This window comes from Melospiza melodia, chromosome 9 (assembly GCF_035770615.1).
Source record: "Melospiza melodia melodia isolate bMelMel2 chromosome 9, bMelMel2.pri, whole genome shotgun sequence".
NCBI classification, from domain to species: domain Eukaryota; kingdom Metazoa; phylum Chordata; class Aves; order Passeriformes; family Passerellidae; genus Melospiza; species Melospiza melodia.
The window spans coordinates 33,501,637-33,507,712 of record NC_086202.1 but is presented as its reverse complement, the minus strand read 5'-3'; the positions used below and the strand labels follow the sequence as shown (position 1 = coordinate 33,507,712).

At 50.0% G+C, this 6,076-nt stretch overlaps 1 long non-coding RNA gene across 1 annotated transcript; it reads right to left on the bottom strand.

The window, feature by feature from the left end:
- Window positions 1-4,876: 4,876 nt before the first annotated feature.
- Window positions 4,877-6,076, bottom strand: LOC134421693 (uncharacterized). The gene is made up of 3 exons (XR_010028663.1): window positions 5,905-6,076; window positions 5,621-5,802; window positions 4,877-5,420 (listed from the first exon to the last, which is right to left on the bottom strand). It is a non-coding gene; the product is annotated as an uncharacterized LOC134421693 (long non-coding RNA).

Below are 6,076 nucleotides of genomic sequence, written 5' to 3'. Positions count from 1 at the left end.
TTCTCCTGGCAGTACGGGTTTACTCTTCTCTCTCTGTTCAAACTTCTGAAGGGATTACAGCTCCTATAAGATCTGCTTACTTTAGTGTGCAGGCCTTTGTTGGATACCAATTTGAACCCTTCATCTCCCCATAGTTTTATGCATTATAGGGAAAAGTGTATTTTCTCCATAGCTTATAAGGGGATTTCAGCTTTAAAATCAAAGCATCTCCTCGTCCCTCCAATTTCGGACTTCCCCCTCACTGACCATGATGTTTTCATGTTGTTCTTTTACATGTTTGTATCTTGTTCTTCTCTCTCACTCGAGGGAGGACTGAAGCACTGAAAGGGTTTGTGTGCTGCTTGGAGCCTGCAGATGTTTGCCCAGACCCCGTTCCAGACCCGGAGCTGCGGCTGGGGAGCGGCTCCGATCTGATCAGCCCGGCCGGAGCTCAGCAGCAGCAGCAGCAGCACCAGCACCAGCAGCACCAGCAGCACCAGCACCAGCAGCACCAGCAGCACCAGCAGCACCAGCACCAGCACCAGCAGCAGCACCAGCAGCAGCGCTCGGGGCTGGGCTGGGTGGGACAGGGGCGGCTTCTCCGTGCCCTGCCCGATGGCTGCGGCCGCTTCTCTGCGGTAAAATCCCGATGCTGGCCTGGGGCTGCTCCCGGGGCTCGGCTGGGCCGGGCTGGGGCTGTAACAAGCAGTGAGATGAGAGCAAGGCCGGCTCCATCCGGCCCGCAGCATCCCCCTCTCCCTGCCCGGCAGCGGGGCTGGGATGGGGAAGGGGCCCAGCCCGGCCCCGTGGCAGCGCCCGCCCGGCTGTGGTACCTCACTCCCGGACAGACGGGGAAGGGGAAATTCCCGGGTTCCTTTGATTTTAACAATACCTTTCACAGAGTCATGTTCAGCTTCTTAGTGGTTCAACAGACAGTTAGACAGAAAGCTTTCCTATCACTTCCCTGAATTCTTCCCATGTCACACTATGACTTACTGTAATGCTCTCTTGCCCTCATACAGATTAGTTTGTGGGAATTGTTAGGAGTAGAAAAATTGCCCGTTTTTTTTTTTAAGGTTGCAGAATTCACAGTTTGGTCCAGTTGCTGCCAGGGAGGAGTTCTAATTGTTGTTGATAGTTTCATGTCGTTAACAGTTTTTCGTTAACTACCTGTTGTTGATGGTTGAGAATTCCCGTTTTTTTCGAGTAACACCCGGCTGCTCCCGGGAGGATGGCACCCAGGATGGTGAAGAGGAGGAGACATCGGGGTTGGCAGGCAAATGAGGAAACCCCTCACCAAACCTAGCAAAAACCCCTAAAAAACAACGAGACAACTTGGAATTGAGGGATCGAAGTGATGTCTAGACATGAGGAACAAAATCCAGTATCCGTTAAGATCCTTTCTACCCCTCAGCCTAACCTAAAAGACGTCGGCTAGAAAGAGAACCCCAAATGTCACACCAAAAAAGCAGGAATCTCTTGGTGCTCTTGTGAGGACAGAAGTCCCAGCTCTGCCTGCAGACCAGCAGACACAGCCACGGTGGCGTGAGCGCAACCCGTCCGTTCTCCTCACCCAAGATGATTTATAATAAAGGCATTAAAAGGAGAAAGATCTCCTGCCTTATTTATTTCATGAATCATCTTGAAAATATGACTCACAAAATATCTGAAATGGAGTGGAAAAAGCACTGTTTCCTCTCCTGGTAAAATGCAGAAGTTTAATAGAGGAGTTTAATAGGAGACAAAGACAACATAGCAGAGATTACAGCTGGAACCACCCTTTATACAACATTTCTATTGCATCGGCCTGGTGCATATTTAAACTTCTCCCCAACACCTGCTAGTTTGGAAACACACTTTTACAGCATTTCTATTGCATCTGCCTGGTGCATATGTAAACTTTTCCACAAACTGGTTTAGATGCCCCAAGCACTGTTTACCGTGGCTCGTCCTCCGGTCTTGCTTTTTAGAGCATGCACATTTCTTGATTGTGGTTTTAGTCCATTCTATCATCACCTCTATTTCTTAGGCCTGGGTCCACACTGCCTTCAGAAGATGAGTGCTGTGAGTTGGCATCATCTATTCCCTGGATATTATCTCAACCAAGCAGGCATTTTAACACAAGCATATCTAGATCAGCTATTTCTAAGTTTTAGCTAGCAACAGAAATATAAACTCCGTTTATAGCAAAGTTATTTTAACACCACACATATAGAATCCATTTAATATTTGCAAAAACTAATACTATAATACATATCTAACAGTGTTCATTTTTTAACACTTTACCTGAAATTGTTGTTTTCCAGTTGATCTTGATGCTGAAACCATTCATTGTAGCTACTCTCAATACAAAGAAACCTTTAGACATGTTTACTCTTACTGCCAGTAGAAGAGTATTTTCAGTAATTTCTGCAGTTTGCAATAGTAGTCTTAGTATTTGTGTGCTTCAGTACTGCTCTTGCAGCCATACTTCATGTAAAAATAGAACTCTCAAAAATCAGATGTTTCAAGTTCGAATTAAAATTTTTCTATATTTTATGTTCTTTTTTGTGTCAGAGAAGATCTGGCCTTAAAAGATGAAAAATCTTCCTCTGTTGAAAACAAAGAGAAATTTTACTTTTATGGGACCCTCATTTTACCTCAGATGTCTGTGATTCCTTATTGGTTTTGCCCCCTAAATGTGAAGGCAATTTTCAGCACCAGCTGGGCTTTGTTAGAAATGGTATTGGGGACCCACAAGAAAAGTTCCTCATTTTAGTGGCTGAGACCATGATGAGGTTTTTAGCATTTCCTTTTCTCAGGTGGGATCTGATGGCCCTGAGGTGGCCTTGTGTCCTCAGGGATTTCATGCCCTGAGGAAGCAAAGGCTGATGGAATGTGCTTGATCCTCTCCTGTGTAATGGGGAGGAACAGCACCCAGCAGAGCTGGAATCACCTTCTCCATTCCTGATTTCTGCTGCCAACACATCACTGGGCTCTCTCAGGGTCCAGAAGTCACTTTTCCTTTGGATGGATGGCCTGAAGGCACCCAGGGGCTGCAGGCTGGGACTGCTTCAGAAATCCCTTTGGCTTGGAAGGATCCTTCTACCTGAGAGGTGAATGGGCTGTGCCAACCCCAGAGTGAGAGGGACTCATGGCAACAGAATTAAAGGCTGGTGAGAGAAACCAAAGAATAGACTGTAGCATGCAGACCAGGTGAGAGAGAACCAAAGACTGAAGATGTCTGAAAAGTGGAGTCAAGCTTCCACCAGCTTGAAGATTATTTTATAACTAACACTTTGGGCAGGGAGTTTGAACTGTATTGTTTATTAATGTAATTGTCCTGTTTTAATAGATGAGAATCACAAGCATCTGTTGAGGGGAAGTACACAGGGAAACATCAGAGGCATTGGGGCAGTTTCCGTAAGGATCAACAAGTAGAGTGAAATAAAAATCAGAGGGCAAGACCAGGTTGGCACCTGTGTTCACCACCAAGAAGATTCCATAGCCCTGCTGTGGGCAGCAATCCCAGAAGTTTGGTAAGGTGGGGGCAAGAAAGGCACCCCAGGCCTCTGTCATTGCTCAGCTGTCTTTTAATACAACAGGAACCAGAAGGCAAGACTGAGTTGGCCTCTGTACTCACCACTAAGATACACCTGCTATGAGTATCAACCCCATGGGCAGCCTCAGTATCCAGGCCATTTGGGGAGGGCCGGCTCATTACCAGGAGGGGCCACAGGACAACACCTGAGCTCCAATCAAGGTGTGAGGAAGTGATCTCCACCTGTGGAAGGCAGAGAAGGAGCTGACTGACAAAACTTTGGCAGGGGCTGAGGATATAAAAGGCAGAGTATCCATGTTGTAAATGTGGTTCACAGTCACAGAGACCCCAAGTGCTGTAATTTTTCCTTATTCAGTCTGTTGTATTTTTTTAAGGTTAAGTAAACCTTTAAAATTTTTAAAGTGAGGATCATTTCTCACATCTTTCAAGGATAGTCAAAAATTCTCACCTTTAGGCCGGTTTGTCATGATTTCCAAGAGCCCAGGACAATTTGGATTATGCAATCGAGCTTGTTGAAGAATGTTATAAATAACAAATATAAGTATTGGCTTGTGCATTTATGTACTAAGTTTTGTTTTACAAGTTATTATTTGTAAAAATCCGAGTATGTCAGGCTGTTGTATTACACCAGTCCGGCTCACTCTAGATTCTGGCCCACATGATCTTACATGGACAAAGTAAAAGACAAGAAGTGCTGCTCTCCACGTGCAGAGGAGTGTCCTATTTATTGGCTTGGGAATGGACAATTTTGGCTCCAGAGACCACTCCGGCGTTAAAGGAGCACATGCCCACCTTGCAGTGGATTTTATACCTGAGGATGGGGGCAGGGGAAGAGGACAATGGGATACCAGTGAGGAGGGGCGAGGGGAGGGGTAACCAGGGAACAGACCACCAGGGGGTACAGCAGAGGGGTGCATGAGGGAAACACCATGTGAGGGAGAGGGGAAATAACAGTCTACGTTACATAACATACTCAGTACAAACTTCCTATCACCCAGTGCAAAACAACAACTAAATAAAATATGTACTGTAATACAACACATCTGCATAATACATAAAATATAACTGAAATATACACCAATTTACATAATTTCTCCTATAACAGCGGTGCCAGCAAATCCCCTTCCCCAAACAGCAGCTCCGACTGTCCTCCTACAAAGGCGACAGAGGGAGAGAAAACAAGCAGCTGACAGACCCTTCTTCACAGTCAGGTGCCTGATACCAAAAGTGGGATTCCTCCTCATCAGGTGTCAGCAGTTCTTCCTCCTCTTCCAAAGACAGTTCACAAGTGCCACATTCTGGCCACTTTGTGATGATTTCCAAGAGGCCCAGGCAACTTGGATTTCCCATTGGAGCTTGTTGTGTCATGAGGGCAATGCAGTCACTGCAGGCAGCATCAGTGGCAGGATGGATTGCAGAGACTTTTCCTTTGCAGCCCCAGCCCAGCGCTGGCACTGGGGATGAAGAGGCACTGAGGTGACCCTGAGAGGAAGTGCAAGGCACAGGGCGCAGCTGAGGAAGGAGAACGCTGTGCTGGGCTCAGAGGTGAAGCTGGCACTGCCCAGCGTGGAGAAGGTCCTTTGTGCAGCCCCTGTTACAGGGGAGCTTGGGCCTTGCTGCAGACATACGGCCACTCACTGGAGCAGTTCCCGCTCCTGAATTTATCATCAGCCAGGTACACACACTGGGAACTGCCGAGGACAGGAACCCTGCAGGGAGGAGCAGAGGCAGCGCTGGCTGCCAGGGGAAGCCCTTGTGCCCCTGTGCCCCCAGGCCCTGCCCGGCTCCCCGGCACTCACCGGGAGCTGTAGCTGCTGCCGTCCCCCCAGTGCAGGCGCTCGCCCCGTCTGCGCAGCCCGAGCCAGTAACCGAAATTCCCACAGAGGCGGGAGAGCAAATCCTGCCCAGGAGAGAGGAGTGGGAGCTGCCCCGGCCCCTCGGGGGGACACGTGCCTGGGGCTCCCCCCGCACGCCGGGGCTCCTTCCCTGCAAGGCCCCGGCCCAGGGCTGCAGCCCCGGCCCTGCGAGCACCGAGCCCGGCCCAGGAGCGCCCTCAGGCTGCCCTCAGCCACCCCACAGCGCCCGCAGCCCCTCACTCACCATGGCCTCCTCATCCTGGGCAATGGCCAGGGAGGCATTGAGCCCGGAGCACCGTTCCTGACCCTGCTCCCACGTGCTGAAATCCCGTGAGAAGTAGTAGCAGACCCCATTGTAGCCAATCCAGTCATGGGGACAGCCCAGAACCAACAGCGGAGTGGCAGGTGTGACTGGAACCTGTGGTGCTGCAGGGGGAAGAAGAGAAGGTCTGAGGATTCCCCTGTGCAGGGAGCAGGGAGCCCGCTCTGCCCCGAGGGGCTGGGCCCAGGCTGCTGCCCCTCCCTTACCTGCCAGCACAGCCACGGCCGCCCCCAAAGCCAGCACCAGCACCAGGAGCAGCAGAATCAGCACCGCCGTGCCCACGGGATGGCACCTGAACCGTTCACCTGGAGCAGGAAAGAGCTGCTGGCTGCCAGAAGCAGAGCCGGCCCTGCAATCTGCTCAGCCCACGGCCAGGGA